At 42.9% G+C, this 27,155-nt stretch overlaps 1 long non-coding RNA gene across 1 annotated transcript; it reads left to right on the top strand.

The window, feature by feature from the left end:
* On the top strand, positions 1 to 23,339 carry LOC118898916. Its single transcript, XR_005020856.1, has 3 exons — positions 1 to 14; positions 8,305 to 8,311; positions 23,265 to 23,339. It is a non-coding gene; the product is annotated as an uncharacterized LOC118898916 (long non-coding RNA).
* Positions 23,340 to 27,155: the final 3,816 nt, after the last annotated feature.

The following is a 27,155-nucleotide window of genomic DNA, read 5'->3' as shown; positions in this document are numbered from 1 at the left end:
CAGAGGGAAGAGCAGTGCAGCACCTTTGGAAGATGGAGAGCGGGGAGTGTCCTCTCTGATTATGGTTCAGAAGGCCCACTCTGGCTGCCAGACGGAGAGCAGACCGTGGGATGAGGGGAGAGCAGGACCAGGCAGACAAGCAAGGGGGCTCTTGGCCTGGGGTGGGAGGAGCTGATGGTGGCCCCATGTGGGCCAGCAGTGATGGAGGACAGGAGAGACGGTCTGATTCAGGGTATACGTTGAAGGGAGAACCAACAGGACTTGCTGGTGGAGGCTGTGGGGAGTGAGAGAAACACAGGGATCCAGGAGAGCTCCAGTGTTTTTGGCCTGAGCCCTTGAATGGAAAGAGTTTCCATTTGGGTACACATGGGAGACCATGGGTGCAGCAGGTTTGTGGTCAAGGAGCAGGAAACACAAGTGCGCTTTTGAGAGATGCTTTTTGTGTATTTTAATGGAGATATCCTATACACCACTGGATATGTGAGTCAGGAGATAGATTGGGATTAAAGGTACTGAATTCATCCAAACAGTCCCTAAACACTTGTAATATGCCCTTTGGGTAGGGTTTTGTCTAATCACAGCTTTATCCCTTACTGTTTGCTTAGTATAGAACAATCCCTCGCATTGGCAGTTAGGTGCCAATAGGTATTACCCTTGACCTGCCAACCTCGGTGTTGAGGATGCACAGACCAGGGTAGGGAGGTCCCTGCGAATTCTCCCTTGGTGTCCACTGCCCCTTTGCTGCCGCTCAGAGCCCTCAGAAGTCTCGAGAGGGCCAGGTCTCTCCGACAGTCTTGACTCTACATGCGTCAGAAGGAAATACTGATTATCCTGTTTATTCTGGTTTCTAATCATAACCTCCGGATTCAACTCGAGGACAGAGTCACAGATTGCACACCAGGAGCCCCCATCAGTCTCCCCCTGGTTTCCGGGCATCTCGCTGGGACTGCAATGTGTTTTGCCTGAAGCTGTGGCTATGTGTGGAGAACTCACATTTGGGGGAAATTAAGAAGTCGTGGCAGACAACTGCTACTGGTTCATTAGCTGACTGGAAGCTGTCACCCTGTCCTTCTTCCAGACTGAGAGAAATAAGCCTGCTTCAGAGCAGGGAAAAATGTCAGCACCCTTAAGCACCTACCTAAGGGGGAGAGAACTCCATGCTGGCAGTGTCTAGGCAAAGACTGCAGCCAGGGTGGTGGAGGGAGCCCTGGGCTGAAGTCAGGTGACTTCTATTCTAGTCCTGCCAGGAGTACTGTTGTGCTGTGTTACCTTGGGTAAGTCACGTTTCCTATCCGTTCCCTTACGTGTTCATGAAGAGGTTGAGTTACAGGATGTCTATGGGTCCTTTCAGCTCTCAAATACAGTGACTCTGAGTGGGAGAGTCAACAGGTGACTTTGCCACTGTACTTTCCTCTGCTGGCTCTCCTCTGTCTTATCTCCTCCGTGTCAGGTTCCCCAGGTGGAATCTCCCACCTGCTTCTCCTCTCTCTGCACACTCATGATGGGCGTGCTCTTGCCTGGGCCAAGGCAAGAGCTACCACCCGTGTGACGAGGACACTGGTGTCTCCGGCTCTAGAGCCAGCATCACGCTGAGAATCTTTATCCAGCTGTCCACAGATCCTTTAATATCAAGGTGCTCAGAACTGAACACATCACTTCCCCTTCCAGAACTTTCTCTTCCTCTTGAGTTTTGTGACCTCATTAATGACACTTAGTCTCCAAATTCAGAAATGTGAGTCCACCCTGGGTCTGTACTTCTTATCCGATCAGTCACTGAGTCCTGTCGGTTCTATTCTGTTGCTACCCGTTCTATCCATCCCAGCTACCCCATACTCCTCGCCAGTGTCCTGGTCTAGCCTGATGCCATCTGCCTCTCCTCGCAGCCTCTGGCTGCCCTTAGTGGTGTCCTTCTATCTCCGGGCCTGCCTTGTTAATTTCTTGCTTGAACCCTCCAATGACTTCTTACTTCAAAGAATCAATGTTTGCTCAGAAAAATGAAAGTTCATTTTTAAAAATAGCAGTGGCCATTGTTTATTGCATTGGGCCTAAAACTTTATTTTCATTATCTTATTTAATCTTCATGTGTGGAAGACATTTTTACCCCCACTTTATAGATGGGAATGGAGACTTAAAGAGGTGAATTCACCTGCTTGAAGAACCCTTCTGGCAAGTGGTGGGGCTGGCAGTGAAATCAAGGTGGAGTCAGACACTGAAGGTCTGTCTGTCCTCTCTGTCCTGCTCCTGCAGGGGCCTTCACAGTGGTCTCAGCTTAGTCTTTCTATCTCCCACTGCTCTCTTCATCTCCTTCCAACACATACCACTTGTCTGTTTTTATTAGAGTATCTCCTACAACTCAAATCCACCATGGACTTTCACATCAGAACGCTTATGCTTTTGCTATTTTCTCTGCCTGGGATGCTATTTCCATCCGGCAAATTCCTACTTCTCTTGGGGGTTCCATTCTAAGAGCATTTCTGTAAAAACCCTTCTCTGTTCCCCAGGCAGAATCTATCATATTGTCTGCTCTGTCAAAGCACCATACTTTGCGTTCTTCCGTGGCATCCACCGTGCTGTGATTGAATGGCGGCTCACTATGAATACACCAGAAGATGCCGAGTTCTTTGATGGCAAGGACTGTATCTTTTTCTATCTGTAGCCCTTTGTATCATTTGTCAATGCCTAGGTAAGTGCCTGATGCATAGGAACAGCTCAATAAATGGCTAGTGAATTGAATAGAGCCCAACCTCAAATATCATGATAGCAGTGGACAACGTCACTGGTAATGGCAGCGTTAAAGAGAAGAGTAATGTAATTCAAGTTACCATACTCCACAGTTTTATTGATCATTGACTGTGTATCCTGCTGTGTGTTTCAGTTTGGAGGAAACCAAAGATAGAAAAGGCACAGTTATCATACTGGTTACCATTAATCCAACACTTACTATGTTTCCAGCTGTGCTTTATGTGTAGTTTCTCATTTAATTTTCAGACCAGGCCTATGAACTACACATTGTTTTATTCCTATAAAAAGAAAGAGTCTATAAGAAAGAGTGTCTAACTTGATTCAGAAGACAGAATTCACATACTGAAACATAAATTATAATGTGTATCCTAATATTATGAGATGCAGCAGAAGTACAGGAGAATGCATTAAACTAGAGATCAAGAACTTGGGCCCTAGACCCAGTTATGCTGTTCATTTACAGTGTGACTTTGAGACCTCAGTTTCTTCATCTGTAAAACCAACAAAGGGTCAGACAGACCCTTTTATGTCATGGGTCATAAAATCTCAAAAAGACTTGTAGCTTTCCATCACTACTATCTCCAATGTTTGCCACAAATTTGGAACTTCCAAAATAGTCATTACCTTGTGTTTTGGGTTGAATATTATCTCTCCACCAAAGTTCATGTCTACCTAGAACCTGTGAATTGACCTTATTTGGAAATAGCGTCTTTGCGGGTGTAATCTCATTAAGATGAGGTCATACTGAGTTAGGATGGGCCCTACTCCAGTGACTGGTGTCCTATAAGAAGAGGGAAATTAAGACACAGAGACACAGAGAGAAGGGTACCATGTGAAGACAGAGGCAGAGATTGGATTGATACACCCACAGGCTAAGGAACAGTGAAGATTGCTGGCAACCACCAGACTCTAGGAGAGACTCCCAGGACAGATTCTTCTCCCGGAGCCTGCAGAAAAGAACCAACCCTGCCAACACCTTGATTTCAGACTGCTAGCTTCCAGAACTCTGTGAGAATAAATTTCTGTTGTTTTTTAGTACTTTGTTGGGCAGCCTCAGGAAACTGATGTATATTGGATGGTGATTTTGGTGACAACAATAGTGATAATACTAGTAATAATCTATAAAAATAGAATTGAATTTCCTTCCGTGGAAGTGTTACTGCATAAGTTTAAAATACCTGCGTGCATCTTGACCAGTTTGTTTGGGGTGGTCTGGCTGAACATGTAAGGCAATGTGTTTGACATGCACTTAACTCAGCTGCCTTTGAAGGCTCCTGGAGGAGATAGACAGTCACCCTTCAGGAAAATCCCATGTAACTACTGCTTGGGAGAGGTACGTCATATATCTTGAAACACCTTGGACAGAAAAAGCAAATAGTGGTTTACAGCAACAGGGCAAATAGAAGTGCCCAAGGACAGACACTGGACCTGCAGGCTCTGATTTGTGAAGGAGCTACTTCTCACAAGGACACCTCTGTGTACCTGCCTTCCAGCTGAGAAGCAGGAGGTGACTGATTTCAGTGTGGCTAATGATTCTTCAGCCTGAACCTAGGGAGGCCAGCTGGCGCTTTAGAAGAACCAACCCTTAGGGAATCCTTACTCTGTGAGATACACTGTGTGAAACACATGACAGCATCTCATTTAATGTTGAGAACCACAATCATCCATATCTTATAGAGGAGGAGACCACGATTTATTAACAGAAAATCCAAGCAGTTTTCCCCAGGGCACAGGATTTGAACCTGGGACTTTAATTTTGGGGCCTGAGTTCTTAACCACGACACTTCACTTGATGAATCCCTCCCATTTTTCTGACAGAAGAGAATTGCCAAAAGCTGGTCAATAGTGTTCGAGGTTAAAGGTCCCATTAACTACCCCATCTATACACCCCACTGTCCAGGATGAATGAACAGTTTCTTCTATGAAGTTCAAAACATTTTGTCCCAACAAGTTCAGAGTATGTTATCTGCCTTTTCTTTAGCGCACCTTTCATCCTGCGCTGCATTTTAGTTGGTTTTATACGTAACCAAGATGCCAGTTGAGGCTGGACATTCAAGTTAAGTTGGCTCGAACCCCATTCATGGGCAGTGGGAGCCCCAAAGACTACCTCTCTGAGGACTTTGAGTGTGTGTGTGTGTGTGTGTGTGTGTGTGTGTGTGAGAGAGAGAGAGAGAGAGACAGACACAGAGAAAGAGACAGAGAGAAAGAGAGAGAGAGAGAGAGAAAAGAGAGAATGTGGTTTTCTTAGTTCCTTCTACCTCCAAGGTTCTGTTTCTGTTTAACACTTTCAGTTACTGGAGCATCTCACCATTCCTTCAGTCTGTCTTGGTTCTATATTACTACAAATGGGGAAGAGAACATTTGAAGCCATTTATTGGCCCAGGTTGCTCTGCCGCATTCCCCTCAGGCTTTTCACCTTTTCCAGGCTCCTCTCTACTCAGTCCCCTTACTGCTCCCCACTCCCATCCCCAGGCTCTGAAAGGCCCACCTTGCCATGTCCAAAGACTCAAAAATACGCTTTGCTAAACAATGAGCTATTTACACGAGCCCTATCATTTAGCAGAAGTAAAAAATTGGCAGGGACTTTGGAATTTGGGTTCATGCCTCCCCTGCCTATCTCAGTGAGGGCAAGGGAGCAGTTTAGGAATGAGATAATCCCAGTACAAACAAGCAGAAGTGGCTATTGTTAATTTATGCTGTAAATTGCAGTGATATTTTTCCCCTCCTCTTGGTCACTTGTCTGACTTCTCTGCCAGACCACATGCTTCCTGGGGGAAGGGACTGGGTGACATTATCCCTGAGTCCTTCTGGGGACCCACCATAGTGCCTGTTACAGCAGAAGGGCCCAGAGGGAGCTGGTGGAAGTGGATGGCTTCTCTAGGTGGTCATTTTCTGGGGATGTCACCGTCAGAGAATGTAATTTCTTGTCTCGGACTTTTAAAGAATGGGAAGCAGAATGTACACACCTGGGAGAGTGTTATATGGGGAGTATTGTGGGGAACGCTCCCAGGATTACGACTGCTGGCTTCTCTTATCTCTGCCTTCACAGGGTCCAGCATCCTGGCTCCTTTGTTGGAAGCACTGCTCGATCAGGGTGTCTTATTTGGATCAGTGGGGATCCTTCTCTGTGCAAGAGAACTCATTCCCTGCAACCGCGGGCGGGCCTGAGTCAGGCACAGTGGGGACAGAGCGGGCAGTTCCCGTGCTGGGAGGTCTCTGTGTTGTGTCCAACTAATTAACACTGCTCAGTGGAGGGACATCCCTTTGATTAATCACAACTTGCAGAGAAGTCAGAGCCTGGAAAAGCAGCACCTTCACTGATGTAGTACCTGCTACGTACGTACTAGGCGTCTATGTTGAAACTTTATCTCTACCTCTAAATCAAAAATGGTTTCTTTAGGCAGTTACACATGAACTATTTGCTTTTTAAAAGTCTACTTAGAAAGTTTTACATAATATGGTCAGGGAAACAAAACTAACCGAACTTAGAAGTTTGTCTTAGAAGAAATTTTTCTTAGAAGAAGTGTGAAGTCTAGGGCTTTAAGAATAAGAATTTCTGAGTTCAATCTCTAGCTCTCTGATGTCTGTGACACCCTCTCGAGACTATAGGTAGAATCAGACTGTGCACGTAGTAGGTAGTAACTGAAGGATTAAATGGAAGAATCAATGGGACAAGATCTTGAGATACTGGTAAGCGGGGCCTCTCTCCTCCCCTGAAGCACTGATACAGAGGGAGCACGCACACACACACATACACACACAGACACACACATACACACACAGACACACAGACACACACACACGCAGAGGGCATCCAGGGATGTCTCAGAGACACAGGGCTCTTCGTTCCCAGAGCATATCTGTGTCATCTGGAGTTGGATGGAATTTTCCATTGCTGACACTCTTTCACCAATCACAATATGCCTTATTTCTAAGATACATAGATATTAAAGAAGCATTGTGCCACAGTTGAATTAGTGGAATTGTTTCCTTTATTCATGTACATAGGATAGTTGTGAGTCCTTGGTGGCATTTTAGATTTGATGAAATATAGTATGCAGAATCACTGTTAAATTGGATTTTTATTGATTATTTTGTTATTATCTAAGTAATGATTGGCCCTATTTTAATTGTTATTTCTGCCCTCTTAATTCTTTGTTGTCTCTGAGTCCTTTTACATCTAGGAAGAAGACAGAGGTGACAGCTGGGCTGCAGTGTTTTTTGACATACATCAGGGGGCTCCAGTCAAAAGAAACTGGAGTAAGGACTTCTGCCCCAGCCCAGGGTCCCTATTCAGAGAGCCTGTGCCATCTCACCTTATTCCTGTGTCTGTGTCAGACATCACTAACGGATCACCACACTCCTTCCTGTGGAGCTCATACAGGGCTCACAATCCTTCTTACTCTACTGCGTGTGGCAGTCACTATCAATCACCTGGGCTTGGCATTCAAGAGAAGACCTATTTGACATCGCAAGCACTCTAGATCCTGTTCCTGGATCAAGCCAAACCATCAGAAGGCTTTGAATTTTATCTTACTTTCTTTGCATTTGGCAGCTATACCCTAGGCTTTTATTGAGAAATGATAGAAGATTTGCCTTATGAAACTGTTTTCTGCATTTCTGTGGGGAAGTTGTTAAGGTCACCATTCACTACATCGTTTGGTGCACCTCATATGGAATTTTTTAAAAAACTATTAACTGCTAGGAAATACTTAAATACTTTCTATCTCTTGAGAAACAGTTCTACTTCTTTCTCTGACGATTAAGACTATAACCAACCGGGTCTCCCTTTGGTTTCGGCTGCCAAGAAGCTCAGAGCCGGATCTCAGAGATCTTTATAGATTTGTTCAGCATTTATATTTGTGTTCTTTCTCAAGCCCCAATTTTTGACTTTTACCCTTTATGTATTTATGAATTCCTCTTTTTATGCTTCATCACATGCTATGTAATTCATTGTATAATATGTATTTTTATTGTAAGGCTTCTTGTGGGCTAAGGTGAGCTAAAGAGTTCAGTTGGGTGTTTCAGTCTATCGGGGCAACGGGAGTTGAGACGAGAGAGTGGCGTGGACATATATACACTACCAAATGTAAAATAGCTAGCTAGTGGGAAGCAGCCGCATAGCCCAGGGAGATCAGCTCGGTGCTCTGTGACCACCTAGAGGGGTGGGATAGGGAGGGTGGGAGGGAGACACAAGAGGGAGGGGATATGGGGATATATGCATACATATAGCTGATTCACTTTGTTATACAGCAGAAGCTAACACACCATTGTAAAGCAATTATACTTCAATAAAGATGTTAAAAAAAAGAAAGAAATGGCCAAAGTTTTCATGGAGGAGAACAGGCATGCTCATAATGAGATGGGAATGCTGACCTTTCAGATCTGGGTGGCTGGGTAGGAAGCTTCTAAAATGGTTCTCAGTGATTACGGCCTCCTGTTCTTCACCCCCTGTGGAATCCCCTCACCTTTACTGCAGCCTGTCAGAGACCCCGAGCCAAACGACCCGGCTAAGCCACAAAAACTGTGAAATAATAAACTTCGTTGTTTGAAGCCAATAAGTTTGGGGGTCCTATTTTTTGGGCTGTAAGAGACAACTAAAACAGTGATGCTTCACGGCTTACGCAGGCCTGTTATTGGATTCACATGTCAACACTTACAGGTGGTGTCATCCTCACTCAGAGACAAGCAAGGTCATGATTAAGTTCACCCAGATAAAGGTGGAGAACGTGAGATCGGGTTGTCTGATTCCAAGTCCAGGGCTCTGCTCCCCAATAGTGAGTTCTTAACTCAGGGTAGATATGAGCTCTGTTGTATGGCAACTGACTGCAATTAAGTTAAATTAAGTGAAGTATAAGTTGCATTGATGGAACTTGACAACTTCCACCTGTATTCTCATGCTGTTGCTATAAGAGCACGTCTTATTGACCGTCTGGAGACTCCTTCATTTGCTGAAGTTTTAGTCTTCACATACAGAGTAGATTGGACAGTGAATATCTTTAGTAATTACAATTTTGTAACAAGCATATATTGAGTATCAGTGTGTCAGTTACTTTTACACCTGCTGTCTCATTGAATTTATGCCACTGGAGCCTCACAGCTGCCCATGAGGTAGATTACAGATAGGGAAATCTGTGGCTCAGAGAGGTTGAAGGACTTGCCCAAGGTTACCGAGCTAAGAAGTCACAGAGACAGTGAACCCAGCTGTGTCCAAAGCTAAATCCCGAGGTTTCTTTGCCAGGAATCAGCAGCCTTGCTTGGATTCCTTTTCTGTAGCTAGATTAATTCCAGAAAGCTGGCAAGAGTTAAAGTAGGGGGAAATTTCCATCTAAAGTTTTCTCTTTTTGTTAGTGGAAACAACATCTTTTTGACGAATCCTAAAACTCTAAAGAACAAATTCAAATTCCTACTGCTACCACTGTTAGAACTTAGGACTCAGAAGCCACAAAATCCCCACTGCATTAAAAGACATCTTCTCGTCCTCAAAGTAAAAAGAATAAAGACATTTTGAAATTGGTATCAGCTTCATCTTTAACAGAGCCTTCTCAAGGACTTTTACATGTAAAGAACATCATTGAACACTTAATTTGACATTTATTACCTTTAAATATTCATAAACCACTGAGTACGGGAAACACCTACTGCACCGTTCAAGCCTGGCTGAGTCTCTCAAAATATGACGAGCACGTGAATTACCTTAAGGAACTGTGGGGAAACTTCAGGGTGCAGCTTTCTCCCCTGAAACTTTCATGGCGCTAATTTTATGAATTGTCTTGTTTGCAAACAAGGTAGTAAACCTAACAGAGCAACCCGTGTCTATTTCATTACCCATGTGAGTAAAATTCCGCTTTCCTGTGAAGGAGTTAGCAGAAAGACATGCACATTTTATCTCAGCCTGTCCTCCCAGGCTTTTCCCTTCCCCTTGGTGAACCACCAAACTCTGGAAGGATTAAGTCTGCCTCCTTTTCAGCCCTGATAATTATGACCAACATTTGGAATCAGTTCTAGAATGTGAGATGGGAAACCAACTTAGCCTGACAGCAGTGAGAAGGAAAAGGCATTTCTATTACACTGCAAACACTGTCCTGTGTAGATGGGGAAATAAACCAATACACCGATACACTGGTTAAATTCTGGCTGTGACTTGTTTTCCCCTCTTGGATATTGGAGTAAAAAATATTACTTGGGCATGAAGTCAGAGCAGTAAGAATCTGCCTAAGGATGTAGAGGTGGTAGGGATGAGGCAGGTGAGAGAGGGAGATCTATTCTCACCTTTACAATTCCTCCAGGGCAAAGTCACACCATATTGTTGATGCTGTAGTTGTCAGTATCAAATCTCTTTCATGTTGATCATAATCATAATAATGACCATCATACCCATTTTATAGGTAAGGAAACTGAGGCTCAGGGAATTTGAAAGATTAATTCAAGGTCATATAGCTGAGATTTAAACTCAGCTATTTTGACCCTAAGTTTAGTACTCTTTTCACTACAAACACCTAATTTTAAAAGTTCTGCCCCCATCTTTTGGGATTTCCCAGCACCCTTTGAAGGAGCTAGAGATTAAGAGCATGAATCAGAGAAGTCCAAGGGGAGATATTCTCTCTGTCTTCAAGTAGAAGGGCAGATGGGAAAGGAATTAGGCCTGTTCTGTGAGGTTGTGGATAACAGGGTTAGATCAATTGGTGGAAATTCAAGGAAGCAGATAAAAGGAAGAATTCTCTAGCTGTCAACACTATCCAACAATAAAATAGGCAACTGTGTTAGGTGTTGAGCATCTTGTTCTGAAAATGCTCCAACAGAGGCTGGCTGGCCCTCTGATTGGGATGCTGTGGCTGGGATTCCTGAGCTGGGCGAGAAGTTGGAGTAGAAGGGGTTTGGAATTTGTGGTATACTTGATTGCTGAGAACAGAGGTCCCTGTTACAGCTGCCTATGAAATCAGCTCAATTAAGTGCACTAATGTAAAACTAATGTAGAAACCTCAGAATCACGCAGAGGTGCTGCAGGGTCCTCCAAATGCTCAATTTGAATTTGAATTTTTTTTTTAATTTAATTTTATTTATTTATTTTTGGCTGCATTGGGTCTTCGTTGCTGCACGCGGGCTTTCTCTAGTTGTGGAGAGGGGGCTACTCTTCATTGCGGTGTGTGGGCTTCTCATTGCAGTGGCTTCTCTTGTTGCGGAGCACTGGCTCTAGGTGCGCGGGCTTCAGTAGTTGTGGCACGTGGACTCAGTAGTTGTGGCTCATAGGCTCTAGAGTGCAGGCGCAGTAGTTGTGGTACACAGGCTTAGTTGCTCCGTGGCATGTGGGATCTTCCCAGACCAGGGATCGAACCCGTGTCCCCTGCATTGCCAGGTGGATTCTTAACCACTGTGCCACCAGGGAAGTCCCCTTGAATTTGAATTTTAAAAGTTTTATTGTTTTCTAAAGAAACAGAAAAAGGAGACCTTGAAATAGAACCTAAACAGATGAAAATTTATTAAGTAAAGGTGGCATTAAAAAAAAAGGATAAATTCAATAAATATTTTGGGACAAATGTCTAGCCATCAGGACAGAAACATAAAGCTAGATCCCCTTCCTCATTCGTTACATGAAAATATATTCCAGGTTAATAAAAAATTAAACCTTAAAGATAAATATTTAGGACTTCCCTGGTGGCACAGTTGTTAAGAATCCTCCTGCCAATGCAGGGGACACGGGTTCGATCCCTGGTCCAGGAAGAATCCACATGCCACGGAACAACGAAGCCCATGAGCCACAACTACTGAGCCTGGGTGCCGCAACTACTGAAGCCCGCACGCCTACAGCCCATGCTCCGCAACAAGAGAAGTCACCACAATGAGAAGCCTGCGCACCACAACAAGAATAGCCCCCGCTCGCCGCAACGAAGACCCAATGCAGCCAAAAATAAATAAATAAATAAATTAAATATTTAGAAAATATGTGTGAATATACAGGCACATACACACAGACATGCACGCGTACAGCACACATGATAGATGAAGGACTGATTTCCTTCGTCTATACAGAGATTTTAGTGCATACTTGGAAGTTCTTGCATATGTGTCATTGATCAGGCCAGTTGCAGCTCTGCATTTTTTGGCTGTTAAAAGTCAGGCTTGGGACTTCCCCGGCAGTCCAGTGGTTAAGACTTCACCTTCCAATGCAGGGGGTGCAGGTTCGATCCCTGGTCAGGAAGCTAAGATCCCCCATGCCTCATGACCAAAGGAAAAAAAAAAAAATCAGGCTTGTGCATGTTATTCATGGGAATTTATTAACTCTCCAGCCCGGGTCTGCTGAAGAGAATGCTGTGACCTATTCCCAGCAAGGCTCCTGTGCCTCTATTCTTGGCTCCATAAGACCAAACTGCACAGTTGAATAAAAGTAGCTCCATAAGAACAAAGTGCACAGTTGAATAAAAGTAGCAATCACATTTTAAATATTGTATTTTGGGGTAATATTGAGTTAGGAATAGTTTTGTTGTTTATTGTAACTTTGGGGGGATTCCCTTTCTCTATTTCAGACGTATGTAAAAAAATACAAGGTGCTGCTGGAGGTCATTAGTGATTCAAGTTTGAAAACAGTTTCCTGCTGCTGCTCTTTGGAGCTGTTGGATCAGATGATTTGAGGAACATCCTGAGGTTGCAAGACAAGCCATTAAAAATGCGTCATTTGTAGCTACGTATGTGTGCAAAGAAGGGTATTCTGGAGACTGGCAGAACTACACAATGTAGAGAAGTAAAATGAATGCGGAGGTTGATGTTAAGTCTGTAACTTCATAACCTCATTATTCTCATTGACTTTATAAGTCAATGTTACATTTTGCACATAAGAATAAATTGAAGCTAAATAGACTTTTGATTTTCTTATTGGGGCTCTTGATAAGATTTCATTGGGGGAAAATGTTTTTCACTCTTAACATGTTTGAAAATCAGTGACTTAAGATGTGCTTTTTTTTTCTTAAAAAAGCCTTCTTGGCTTCCCTGGCAGTGCAATGGTTGAGAATCTGCCTGCTAATGCAGGGGACATGGGTTCAAGCCCTGGTCTGGGAGGATCCCACATGCCGCGGAGCAACTAGGCCCGTGAGCCACAACTACTGAGCCTGCGCGTCTGGAGCCTGTGCTCCGCAACAAGAGAGGCCGCGATGGTGAGAGGCCCGCGCACCGCTATGAAGAGTGGCCCCCACTTGCCGCAACTAGAGGAAGCCCTTGCACAGAAACGAAGACCCAACACAGCCAAAAAAATAAATAAATAAATAAATAATAATTAAGGGTGCTACTGATTAAAAAAAAAAAAAGCCTTCTTCTTTGATTATCATTGACTTTACTTCTCTCTTTTTTGCCTTGGCCACAAAGATGCTCAGAACTATGATGTTTTCAACTACAACAGTGCCCATAGCTTACATTTTCTAGGATAATTATTTCCCCTCCCCCCATCATTATTCAAATTCTTTCTGCTAAGGATATTTGTTTTTCTACTCTCTGTAGATTTGTTGCCTACTCTTTTTAAACAAAATTATTTCTTTTTTTCCCCCTGGAGGCAGGGGGTTATATTCATGCAATAAATATTGAGTTTAACAAATATTTATTGCATGTCTACTATATTTCAAGTACATTTCTAGGTGCAGAGACATGAATAACAAAGCAAAATCTCTGACCTCGTGGAGTTTACATTCTAAAAGGTTGAGGTAGACCATAAGAAAATAAATGTATAACATATCGGGAAATGATGAGAGCCATGGAGAGAAAGGAAGCAAGGTAAGCGGGCAGAGGTTGAAGTTTAGAGGAAGGGTCTCATTTCACATCACAGATGGCCTCTTTGGGAAAAGGAGATTGGAACAGGGACTTTAACAGTGAGGGAGCGAGGTATGGTGACATCTGAAGAAATAGCCATTCAATCTAAGGAAACAGCAAAGGCCATGAGACAGGAGCAAATCTGATGAATTCAAGGAAGAGCCAGAGGACAGGGGCGGCTGGACTAGACTGTGCAAGAGGCAGAGCAGTAGGAGACAAAGGTAGAGAGGTAATAGGGAGCCTTGGACACAGTGTGTACACATCTATAAGTGAGAATGCTAGGGGTGATTGCATTTTCTCCTTATGTCAACGGACAATGACTTGGTTTGGTGGGCTGCCAACTGTATCCCCTCTCACACTTGTTTGCTTTTGCTGCCCACTCGCTTCTGTGGACGCTCTTAACCAGGGCAACAACAGAGTCCTTCTAAAGAGCTCAGATACTACAGAATTCTTACCCCTTGGGTTCTGCCATTTTTCAGTTCCCCTCCTCTATAGACAATGATGTCTTCAGCCTTCTGGCTGAGTCCTTTCAGCTCGCAAGCTGGTCGTAGTCAAGGGCTGACCCAGAAGTGAAGAACTAACCTTGATACTTTAGACCTGGCATCTTGGCTACCAAAATGATGATGATGACGATGACGATAATGATAATGATGATGGTGGTGACAACAGCAGCACCTACCATTTATCAAGCACTTACTCAGCAGTAGTCCTGACAATATTGCAACCCTCCCGTTCTGTAAATGAGGAAACTGAGGCTAAAAGATGACAAATACATCACCCTAGAGCTCACATCTTGGGAGTGGTGAGCAGGTGTTTGAACCCAGGTCTACCTGACTGCAGAGAATGAGTTCTTTCCATAATGGGTACCTCTGAGGGAGAAATCTGGGTTTCTGTGTGGTCACTAAGAAGCAGCCCACTCCAAATGCATGCCTCTTTGGCTTCAGTTCAAGTTTAAGGCCTCTTTCACAGTTCCTGATGAATGCTCTAGCCATCTGTTGGAAGAACACTTTGACTGCTATCTTCCAGAATCTTGCCTGGGGTGATGGACCCTAACCATCATTACCGAAGAAACCCCCCAAATAAGTCCTCTCTAAGTTTTATGGACAACTGTCATTTTCTGAACCTTGGACATCACTGCCGATAGGCATTTTGGCTGTTACACTTCAACCGCCATGAATCAGGCCCAGCTTTGCCATATATATTTTTTTAGTCCATATAATTTGAACTTCAGCTTACTTGCTTCAGGGCCCAGTCCTCTAGCTAGGGATTTTCTTTAGCGTGAGTTCCAGAAAGACCCTGCATGGTTTATTCTTCTTTCTCAGGCCCCCTGGGTTATGATCCTTTTCGTTGATGTGAGAACATATTCTACAAATGCAGCACTATTTTGAGCATTTTTACCGAGATTTTATCCCCTGTGTGCTCACTTTTCTTGGGATACGGTCCAAAATAATTTTTTTGCAGTATAATTTCTGATGAAGGAGATTACTGTGTTTAAAACCTGATATTTTAAGGGCAGATGAAGGTTTTTTCAAGAATTAAGAAAACACTTCGTCACTTATTTCTTTGGCAGAGTATCTGCATTTGTTTCCCTTGAAATCCTCAAAAATTAAGACCATACTGCATTCATTTTCAAATTACAGAAAATAAGCTAAAGAAGGAGTGAATAGAAGAAAAGAAAGACAAACTTCGCTGAAAGCAGAGTTTTCTTAAACTGCTTCATCACCTGGATTCATTTATTTGTTTAAAGCAGGAACTGGCGAACTTTATTTGTAAAGGGCCAGATAGTAAATATTTTAGGCTTTGTGGCCATACAATCGCTCATAATAACTTAATGCTGCTGTTGTAACATGAAAGCAGTCATAGACAATGTACAAGTGAATTTGTATTACTGTGTTCCAGTAAAACTTTATTTCTAAAAACAAGTGGTGAGCCAGATTTGGCCTGTAAACTGTAAATTGCTGACTCTTATCATCTTATGCCAGCAACAAGACAGAAACAAAGACCATCAGAGCTGGAAGGACTCTTACGATCCAATTCCAAGTGTTTGATTGTATCTATGAGAATTTGTTGATTACTCGAGGTTACACAACATCTTAAGAGCAGCATCAAGGAAGGAAAGAAATGAACATTTATTGACTACGCACCATGACAAAGATTGTTAGTTGTCACCTAATATCCACTTTCTCCATCTTCCTTAGTAACGGAACCCAGATTTTTATGTGGAGTAATGGCCACTAGAATTGACTATATTTCCCAGTCTCCCTTGCCTTTGAGTGGGTCATGTAACTGAGTTCCACTCAGTGGTTGTATGCTACTTAAAGCAACTGTTCTTAAAGAAAGGGAATGTGCCATTCTTCTTCCCTTTTTCTTTTCTGCTGGCTGGAATGTAGATTTGATGGTTGAAGCTTGAGCAGCCGTCTTTCATTATGATGAAAGCATTGCACTGAGAATGGTGAATCAATAAGAGATAAAGACGTCAGGTGCCTGACGCTATGGAGTACCACATCTGGAATGAACTGTCTCCAGACTTATTTTAGCTCTGTGAAGATGTTATTCGATTGCCTTCTGGTTTGGATTGCATCTGATGAGAAGTCTGCAGCCATTCTTATGTTTGTCCCTTTCTGTGTAATGTGTCACTTTCTTTCACTGCTCTTAAGATTTCTTTTTTATTGCATATGTTTAGCAATTTGATTTTGATGTGCATTGGTGTGATTTCCTTTGTGTTTATCCTACTGGAGGAGTGTAAAATTCTTGGATTTGTAAAATTTTAAGCCATTATGACCTTAAAAATTCTTCTCATCCCTTCATCCAACTCCCAGTTTCTGAGACTTCAGTTACATGCGTATTGGATGACTTTTATTGTCCTACAGGTCATTAAGGCTCTGTATTATGTTTATAGCTTTCTTTCTCTATATGACCCAGTTGGATAACTTCTATAGTCTTCTCTTCAAGGTTACTGATTGTTTTTTTTCTGCTGAATCTAATTTTCTGGTAAGCCTATCTGGAAAATTTTTATTTCAGATATTGTAGTTTTCAGGTCTGGAAGTTTTATTTGTCCTTCTTTTTAATTGTTTCCATTTTTCTCTTCCTTATGTTCATATTTCACCTGAAATCCTCAAAAATATTTGTTATGGCTTTTAAAAAACCTTCCTCTGCTAATTCAAAAATATTGATAAATTCTGTGTCTCTTTCTATTGATTAATTTTTCCCCTTGTTATAGATTACAATTTCCTGCTTATTCACATGTCTAGCAATTTTTATTGGATGCTAGGTATTATGCATGCTATGTTTTTGAATGTCTAGATTTTATTGTCTCTTTGAGTGTTGAGTTTGATTTTGGCAAGCAGTTAATTTACTTACAGATATGCTGTTTTTTTGAGACTTTACAAGAAGTTTTATTAGGGCAGGTCAAAAGGTTTTACTCTAAGGATAGTTTAGTTCTCTTCCTAAGATGTGATCTTTCTGGAGTCTCTACTGAATATTAACTGAGTGTTCAATGTGTTTCAAATTCTGGGAGTTGTTCGACTTACAGCTTTCCCAGTTATTCTCTTTCTGTTATTTATTCTTTGCCTGGTATCATGAAGTCTTTTTTTTTTTTGTTAATGTATTTTTTTTTTTAATTTTATTTTTATTTTTTATTTTTGGCTGCTTTGGGGTATTTGTTGCTGCACACGGGCTTTCTCTGGTTGCGACGAGCAGGGGCTACTCTTCATTGCAGTGTGCAGGCTTCTCATTGCGGTGGCTTCTCTTGTTGTGGAGCACGGGCTCTAGGCATGCGGGCTTCAGTAGTTGTGGCATGCGGGCTTCAGTAGCTGTGGCTCGTGGGCCCTAGAGTGCAGGCTCAGTAGTTGTGGCACACGGGCTTAGCTGTTCCGCAGCATGTGGGATCCTCTGGGACCAGGGCTCGAACCCGTGTCTCCTGCATTGGCAGGCGGATTCTTAACCACTGCGCCACCAGGGAAGCCCCAACATCATAAAGTCTTATCCTACCTATGTGAAGCTTAGTGTTGAGTCTAAAACTCAAGGAGATCCCTATGCTGAGTTTTTGGAATTCTTTTCCTGAATAGTTCCTTCTTCTTTGGTATAATACTCTGCATTTCAGCTGCTTCAGCCTCCCTGAACACTCTATTTTTGCAAGATTGTTGTGCTTTGCTTCTTTCCCTCCCTGTTCCAGGGGGAAAGCCTCCAGGTAGAAATCTGGGGCACTCATTAGTCTCACCTTTTTTGTTTCCCTTATTTCAGGACAGGCACTGCCTTTTATCCAATGTCTAAAAATAGTTGTTTGATATAGTTTGTTCAGCTTTCTAGCTGTTTATGGTAAAAAGGCTAGTCTAGTACCAGTAATCACATCATAAGTGGAAATGAGATTATACCCATGTGTAAAAGAAAGAGAACAAGAAATGTCTACTTGTATCTTGTTTAAACCAGTGTAATTTTCAGTTTTTCTGCTACTTGCAGCCAAATCCAATCTTCAGTACTCCAATATGCCAAGCACAAGCTAAGTGTTTCATACACATTATTTCATAGATCTCACTTTAATGCCATCAAAATCTCATAAAATAGTAGTTATTGCTATTCCCATTTTACCGATGAACAGAACTGAATTAGAAAGTAAGAGAAAATGGAATTAAGGAGTCTCCTTAAAATTCAATTAAGCAGTGGGGCGGAGTCAAGATGGCGGACTAGGAGGAAAAGGAATTCGCCTCTCTGCACAACTAGGGCACCTACCAGGCACTGGCAGGGGACCACGGACACCTAAGGGGATAACAACCAAAGTCAAAAGGAAAAAAAAAAAAAAAAATTCAACGAAGCAGTTAATAAGGGTCTGTATTTGAGTATCACAGAGAAAATGAAAAGTAAGTTACCTGAAAGACATTGGAAAGATAGAATTAGTTGATATTAATAAGTGATTAATATGGAAAGAGGAAGAAACTGTGAGTCTTGGTGTTTAGAATAATTGCAGTATCCTGATATGCACCAGAAAGGTTCAGTGATGGTCACTGTGCTGAGGCAAGATGAAGATTGGTGTTGTTGCAAAAAGAAGTTCACAACTCAAGGCAACATATACTTATGTTATATTGCTTATGACATCATCAATTAGAAACCCACAATCCTCAATTCTTTTGAGATATATAACTAGAGTTTCACTCTTCAGGATTTCTGGCCATCAAAGGGGACTTCTGTAAATTTGGGCCCAGTGTGATCAGCACAGGGTAGAGTGGCTTCTTCCTAGACTAACCTTACGTACTGGATGCCTCTTGGGGTTCACCTCAACATTCTCAAGGCCTAACTCCTTATTTTAGTCACTGCTCTGATGACCCATTTTTTTTTCAGGTTTTGGCTGCTTTGTGTAGGTATGATTGGACAGTACCTTGCCTTGGGCTTCATGCCATGTATCTTACACTCCTTCCTTGGGACTTCTCAGACACCACAGGGTGGGATACCTATAGAATCTGCTCTACTCACATACAGCAATTAGGAAGTTCAAGGGAGATAACACCTATGGGGCCAACCTGACTAATGAGGATGCCCAAAGGATAAGTTCTCCCTCTCATTCCTCAGGCAGTTAACTCTGAGTTGCTTTCATAAGATTTCTGGGAAGGTCCTGGCAGGATTGAGAACCAGTTGCTTTTGTGGTGACTAACTCAATGTCACATCCTTATTTTTGCTTCTCTCTTTCTCCCTTCCCTGGGATCAATTCCCAGATGTGACCCACACACATGGTCTTAGACTCTGCTTTGGGAGGAGCATAGGCCAAGCCTCCCTACCAAGAGGAGCAACTCATAGGGAGCAATTTTGAGAGCACAGCAGGTCAGCATTTTGGGGTCAGTCTCCTAGAGAAGAAGGCACTTTTGGGACTAGAAGAATAGATAGAAAGAGATGTGAAAAATGAGAGAAAATTCCAGGAAGAAAAGGAAGGTAATGTCCTCTATCATATGAAATACTGGATCATGGAATTTAGAGATAAGTGAGCTCCTTAAAGTTTCTCCTGTGACCAGTTGTCTAGAAATCAACTTAGATTTATGAAGAGAAATTGGAAAAAGCAATTTAATTTCTTCTTAAGATGGCCAGGTAACAAAGCGGGAAATTAGTATCTATAATCCTGTTCACAGAGACTTGATTTCTTTGGATCTGGGGGTCAGGAGGCAATGAAGGTCAGGTGAACTGAACTCTTGATTATAAAGTTGACTAAACACTTCTCTAATAATAGCCCCTTTACTGGGCTCCCCACCTCTTGCCTCTTCGTGATGCCCACAATCAGTTCTACTCAACAGCAGCCAGAGAACCATTCCTAAAGCTCAGCAGTGGTAAGATCAGCCCTCCCCCTCACAGACCCTCAGTTGTTCCCCATTGCTTACTTTAGCTTTCAAGGTCTACAGAATGTTCCCAATTTACCCGAAATTTCAGTTAAATTGGACTACTAGCATGCCTTGAATACCCTCCATACTTTCCTGTCCTCAGGCTATTTCCTTTGCCTGGAGTGTCCTGACTTAACTACACCTGTTGCAATTACACCCATCATTTGAGACTCTCTCCCAAGTGCTACTTTCTGGAGGAAGCCTGAACACCCAAACAGAGTGACTACTCCCTTCTCAGAACTCTGTGGTATTTTGTGTTTCCTCTCTAGGGCTTATTATAAGCTGCCTTGTATTAGAGCTATTTGTGAAAATGCCTGTACCACATTTAGGGTATGGAATGTTCTTCTCCATTCATAGGTGCTGAGTTGAATTATGAAATGGATATATAACCAAAAGAGGTCCTTAGGAGACTATAAAATAAGAATCCACATTCTTCTGACTTATATAGGGTTAGGTGAAAATGGAAGGAAGAAAGTAAGGAAAAGATAATTCGTCTTTATGGCATATTTACTAGGGTGCTTTCCAAAGTCAGCTCATTTTCTGAGTCTTCACAACACCCTAGACAACATGCAGTATTGTCCTCATTTTACAGAAAGGAGAATGCGAAGCTCAGAGAGGTTGGATGAATTACCACAGAGCATAGCTAGTAAGTGGTGGAGTCAGGATTGGAACCCAGGTCTCCATGACTTGAAAACCTTTGCATATTCTATTATAAATAAGGGACATGTAATTTATCATCCTAATAGGGATGCTTTTGAAAGTGAAAGGGAGTGCTATCACCAATTACACTGAGGTAACTGGAGTAAGCTGAGACTGTCCTAAGCAAACTGGGTCCTATGGTCACCCCAATTAGAAACCATCATTGCCTCTTTGCCTTGAGTATTAAACTGGCCTGAAGCAGAAAACGAAACTAAATCTCTTGAGATCTTAATTCTCTCAGACAGGATAACTTTTGAAGAAATAATTTGGTGTGGGAACAAGTTTCCTTAACTGATAATTGGAAAGAAATCCATATTATCCAAAAGAATAGATGAGGAATCATGTCTTCTCATGCTGTTTTAAGAGTTGGGAACACTCTTGTCCTTTTTACTGCCTTCTCTAAAAGGGTTGGGAGTTGAACAAACCATCTACTGAGGCAGAGTTGGATGAGTTCACAGGAATCAGGCAGACTGGGCCTAAACCTGGCTTGACTACTTATAAATAGATGATAATAATAATAGCTATCTTTATTGAGCTTTTAGTATGTACAAAGCATTTTATAAATGCATTATTGTAACCCAACAGGGCCCTTTGGGGCCTTCCCAGGACAGACCCCTCCCCCATATCCTCTGCTTTAGCTCCTCTCTGAAGTACCTAGATAACGGTATCTGATGCACATCTCCTGAGTTGTTTTATAGATGCTAAAACCACCACCACACGGAAGAAATTAACTACTTGATGATCATGAGAACGTAGCCCCCAGACCTTCTGGCACCTAAGGATTGATAATGTTACCACTACGACATCGTCCTGTTACCTCACCATCAACCAGTCAGAACTGTATGTGAGCTGATCACATACCATGGGATACCCCTCCCTCACCTGGCCTTTAAAAATACTTGGCTGAAACTCATCAAGGAGTTTGGGCTTTTTGAGCACTAGCTGCCCTGGACTCCTTGTTTGGCACCCTTCAATAAATGCTGCACTTTCTTTCACCACAACCTGGTGTCAGTAGATCGGCTTTACTGCATGTGGGAGAGTGGACCCAAGTCTGGTTTGGTAACATTATCTTATTTGTTTTATATACATCTTATATATTTTCTCCTTATCTCATTTATTCTTCACGATAAGCCTGTAAATTGGGTTCTATTTTTACCATTTTACAGATGACAAAATTAAAGTAGAGGGTGACCAACTGAGTTACCTAAAGCCACTCAGCTATTGAAGCTGAACCCAAATTGTTTGACTCCAAGACCCAGTCTCCTAAATACTGAGCAACGTGGACCCCCATAAGGGGATCATGGTACCAAACCCATAGGGTTAGTGGGAGGATTAAACAGTAGTACATTTATAAGGCTCTAAGCACTATGCCTGGTAGTAGGTATGTAGTCAATGAATGGCATATGCAATTAGTATTTTCAAACCCAGCTACACCTTTCAAAGAAAATATGCTAAATACCTGTTAGTACCCCATGTTTCTCTCTGACACCCCCTCTTTGATTCTACCATAGAAACACAAGAGGTTGTAAATGCAAAGAAAATTCACCATTTAACAAGCCAGTGCTAGGTCCTGGAGACAGAAAACCCCAGTGTCCTATCTTGTTGAAGTCACATTCCAGCAGAGAGGACCGACATCTAGGGTATGCAAAATAGTGCTTGATATAACAAAGATATGCTCATGATGCCCTGGGGTCATTCATTCCAGAAACATTTGGTCCACAACACACTAGACCTTGGAGATATACAGACTATGGAAGCACAGAGTCAAGAGCGGCTAGTTCTACTGAGGGCAAGTCAGGGGCATCATGGGGTCAGATGGTCCCTGCCAAGATGCCGCTGACACCTGGACTCGTCATCTCTGCATAAGCATCCCTCTTCTGGGGGTTAGTGCAACATCTGCCCTCGCCCATTTGCCTAATTTCTAGGTCAGGCTTTGGAAATGTGTGTTTTGTGGTTGTGCTCTGTCAGGGAGGGGAGTGACAATCATCTTTCCTTGGGGGGTTTGGCACTTCACAATTAAGACATGTACAAATCACATCACACCCTTTTTGTTGGTGTTTGGGCATGGCTCCCTTGCGGTAGCATTTCCATTATGGCTTCATGCCTTTTTGTTCAGCTTCCATGTTGCTGTTGTCAGTACTCAAAACACAAGAAGAGGTTTTTTGATTGGGGAATGTACAACACAGAAACTTCCCAACATATAAAAGATCACAATTGAGGGTATGGAAGACTTTTCCAGAAGCCAGTGAATGAATGTTGGAAAGTGGCTAAAATAAACAGATTTTTAATTTCCATTTTGGTATTTGAATAGCCCTCATGAACCTTTGTAACTTTAATGAAGTTATTTGGACTGCTGTGGAGTAGTGGGGGATGAAACCCATTTATTGAGCACAAACTATGTGCCCAACCCTGTGGGTAAAAAGACTCAGTTCATGTCACAGGTACTGAGTGTCTATACCACAGTGTTAGGAGCTGAACTGTGTCTCTCCCATATTCATATGTTGGAAGTTCTAACCTCTAGTACCTCAGAATGTGACTATATTTGAAGACAGGGTCTTGAAAGAGGTAAAGTTACACTGAGGCCCATTAGGGTGGGCCCTAATTTGATATGTCTGATGCCCTTTGAAGAGGTTAGGTCATGGTCACGGACAGAGAGTAGATCACGGGAAGACACAAAGAGAAGACGGCCACCTACAAGCAAGGAGAGAGGCCTTAAGAGAAACCAACCCTGTCAACACCTGGATCTCGGACTTCTAGCTTCCAGAACTGTGGGCAAATACATTTCTGAAAATCATCCAGGCTGTGATGGTTTGTTATAGCAGCCCTAGCAAATGAATACATCAGGGGTTGGCAAACTTTTCCTTAAAGGGTTAGAGAGTAAATATTTTAACTTTTGCAGGTCACTGTTGCACATCCTCAACTCTGCTGCCGCAGAGCACAAACAGCCATAGACACAATGGAAGCCAAGGGCCAGAGCTCTGTGCAGCCCTGTCTCTCTGGGACACTTGTTGGGGGAAGGGAGTTGCCTGAGGAAGGTTCAGCTCTCGTAAGAGATTATTCTTCCTGACAGCTTTTATCACTATATTTTTTGGGGCAAGGCATTCTATTTTCTCTGTTTTTAAATTTGTACTATACACACACACACACACATAATCGCAGAATATCTGGAAGATATTAAAAATTGTTAGCAAATAGGAACACTTACTATGACCTCATCTCTCTGAAATAATCACTATATATGTGTTGGCATATTTCCTGTATGTTGTTTTGCTAATTAAAAAAAACCTAATCGAGTATTTTTTTAATACAACTTTGAAATTTACTTTTTACCCTTTAATATTATAAGCATTTTCCCATACCATTATAATTGTCCAACTCCCATCTTCCTTTCCCTTCGCTGAGTCTCAGGTTGCCTGAATAAAGCTTTCTCTGGGCAAAAAGCAATCCATGAACCTTGGCCGGGCAGTAGGAGCCCTTGGAATGGGCACCAGGAGCCCCTGCCCTTGACTTGCTGGAGAAGCGGATCTGGTCTCCCCCATTCACGGGCCCTCAGTTTCTTCATTTTTGTGGAGAGGTCTGGTCTGTATGTCCTCCGAGGTATTCTCTAGCTCCAGGGTGCTGCCCTATGCCCTGCTCTTTCTAGTAAAGCGCCTGGATAGGTTTGCTCATAGGGAGTTAAGAAAATTTCCAAACCAGCTTTCCTCAAACACAACATTACTTTGAACACACTGACTGAATTAGGTGTGCTTTGCGCAATTAAAGAGGATAGATTGCCCTATAGGGGCAAATAGCCGAATGCATAAATTAGATACTGTAATTCAAGTCATGCCACTATCTAAAAATATTTTGAAGGTGGGGAAGGGAGGGTGAATGGTGAGAAATAAGCCTTAATTAGGAGGGTCTGCAGCTGACGATTCTCTTTCAAATGCCTGGCTGGCCCTTTTCCTCTTCTGTGGTCCTCAGGGTTCACCCTGGGCCTCTTCCTCTTCCTTTGGTAGAACTGAGAGTAAAACATATTTTTTAATACTATACTCCCCTGAAGCAATGGGGTGGGAGAGTTTGGATTTTACTCCGAAGCTAGAAGGGAGCCACAGAAGGGTTCTGATTTACCTGAGTGTCCCCTGGACTTTGGAGGGGCCCTCACCTGGATTTGAATCTTGGTTCTAACGCTTTTACTTGTGGGACTTTGGGCAATTGCTCTGAGTCTCAGTTTCCTGATCTGGGAAATGGACATGGTAATATCAAGCATGATAGAATTGTTGCATGGAATACATGAAACAACACACATGCTATATCTAGTACCAAGTTTAGGAACTTTATAGGGAGTCATAATTATAATGGGAGTGGGCTTGGTAAGCCTGTGTATGTCATTTATGTCTTAAAGAATGTGATGCCTAAAATTCCCAGATATAATTCTCAAGACATAAACTACCTGTGGCCTCTAGCACGAACGTATGCATTCTCTGTGTACAGAATGAATAGTGAGTGAAATTCCTTTATAATAATCCGATAATTTTTCCTTGAGCAATGACAGAATTTTAAAATCTTTCCCTGGGAGAGATTTTGATAAGAGCTTTAGGTTGATTACTTTTTATATCCCATGTCCTGTTTGGCTGATAAGCTCCCAATCTCTGCATTTCACATTGTTTTTATCTTCCTGGGCTGTACTCATCTTGTCACTGTCATCTTTTCAGTTGTCAAAATGAAATTGAGGGAAGACAGAGGGGGAGTGAGGCATTGGGAAGGGGGTGGCTAAGCCCCCAGGTGAGGGTGACAGGTCAGTGTGTCCTCAGAAATGGCTGTTCTGGATGCAGGAATTAAGGAGGTAATCTCCAGGAGACAGGCCCTGACTAATCTCGTGTGCAGAGGCTGGCTTTCACGTGATGCTGAAGCCCCAGGGCCCCTCTTCCTCTGTCTCGGGCTAATGCAACCCTGGATGTTTGCCACACCTACCTCCTATCAACATGCTTTCTTATCCCATTGTCATTTCTGGGGAGCTAAAGTGTTTTGAGAATCATAGACTTTTAGGGGACTCAGAAAATGTCCAGTTTAGGGAGACAAAGCCTAAAGGAAGAGGAGGTGCTTCCCCAAGTCACTCAACAGGTTCCAGATGGCATCGCAGGATATGAGCCCAGCTCCCCTCCGAGGGTGGGCTGGCCCTTGAGTGATTTGCAATTGCACCGACTTATTTGTGCTTAAGCCATCCGTTAATGAGCTCTGGGTGGTTCCTTCCAGAGTATGGGTTAGGTTCTCAAGAAATAATTCCTTGAGCTCATAAAACCTTGATTTTATAGGATACCTTTTGGGTGCTGTTAGGGAGAGAGACCCAAACAATTTTGGAATCATTATGCCAGGACCTCATTTGGGAAGCCTAGAAAACGAGTGGATCGTATGGAATGGAATGAAGCCCCAGACTGTATCTCCTGACTGAGGACTGTGCTGGATACTGGTTTGCTCTACATCCATTTCAATTCTCCTTCTATCATGTCTGCCTACAATGTAGAACCTGGAAAGCTAAAAATGGTATTTCCCAGAGTGCTGTATGGCTGGGGTCTACATGTGATTTAGTTTTCCCTATTAAGATACACCCATGCACAGTGGAACTTTTTGCCCTGGGCTTCTACTGTTTTTGCTGGCAAGGATAGTCATGGAGGCTTTGATTTTCTGTGTGGCTTTAGCAGAGGTCCCTAGTGGGACAGCATTTCTATCAGCAAAGGAGGCACTGCTCTGGAGCCAGCACATGCAGTGGTAGCTTCCCACTCTGTTAGGCAAGTTCCTGTTTCTACTGCTTCCTGATGACAGCATGGGCAGCAGCCCTCTTGGAAGCTCAATTCTGCTGTGTGGCTTTGAGGGTTATTCCTGGAAGCTCAGCCTAGAGTCAATTTCTTCAGCTCTCTCAGTGGTCCTATAAGCCAGAGGTCAGTAAACTTTCTGTAAGGGACCAGGCAGTAAATATTTTCGGCTTTGTGAGCTACATGGTCTCTCTTGTAACTATTCCACTCTGCCTTGTAGGATGATGGTAACAGCCATGGGTGTGGCTGTTTTCCAAAAAAAAAACAAAAAAACTTTATTCACGAAAGCAGGCAGTGGGTCAGATTTGGCCCATGGGTTGCAGTTTTCTGACCCCTACATGATATATCCCTTTTTACTGAAACTTGGCAATAACCTCTTCTTTTTGTGCTGTGCTCTCCAGTTTGCCAAGTGCTTTCACATGCGCTATCTCACTTGACTCTCGACACCCTATGAAGGATGTGAAGGGGGTAGAGTTGGGAAGTCTTAGAAGCACTCAGGTTGTAATTTTCTCAAGTCACATGGCTTGTGAGGAGGGGAGGCAGAACTTGAAGCTAGGCCTCCTGACTCCCCCAGTCCAGTGCTCCTTCCAGGGTTCCGTTACAGTCTCAGGAGCTCTGGACCGATGCTGGGGTAACCTTCAAAGAAGAGTCTGACAACATTTGGGATTCCACTTGTGGAAGTTTGGAGAGCATTAAGGGACTTTGTGCCAAAAGGCCTGGTAAGAACTATCTACAGCTTTGCTACTCAATGTGTGGGCCATGGACCAGC

This window comes from Balaenoptera musculus, chromosome 8, assembly GCF_009873245.2.
Source record: "Balaenoptera musculus isolate JJ_BM4_2016_0621 chromosome 8, mBalMus1.pri.v3, whole genome shotgun sequence".
Taxonomy (NCBI): Eukaryota; Metazoa; Chordata; class Mammalia; order Artiodactyla; family Balaenopteridae; genus Balaenoptera; species Balaenoptera musculus.
This window is presented reverse-complemented; position numbering and strand designations above follow the sequence as displayed.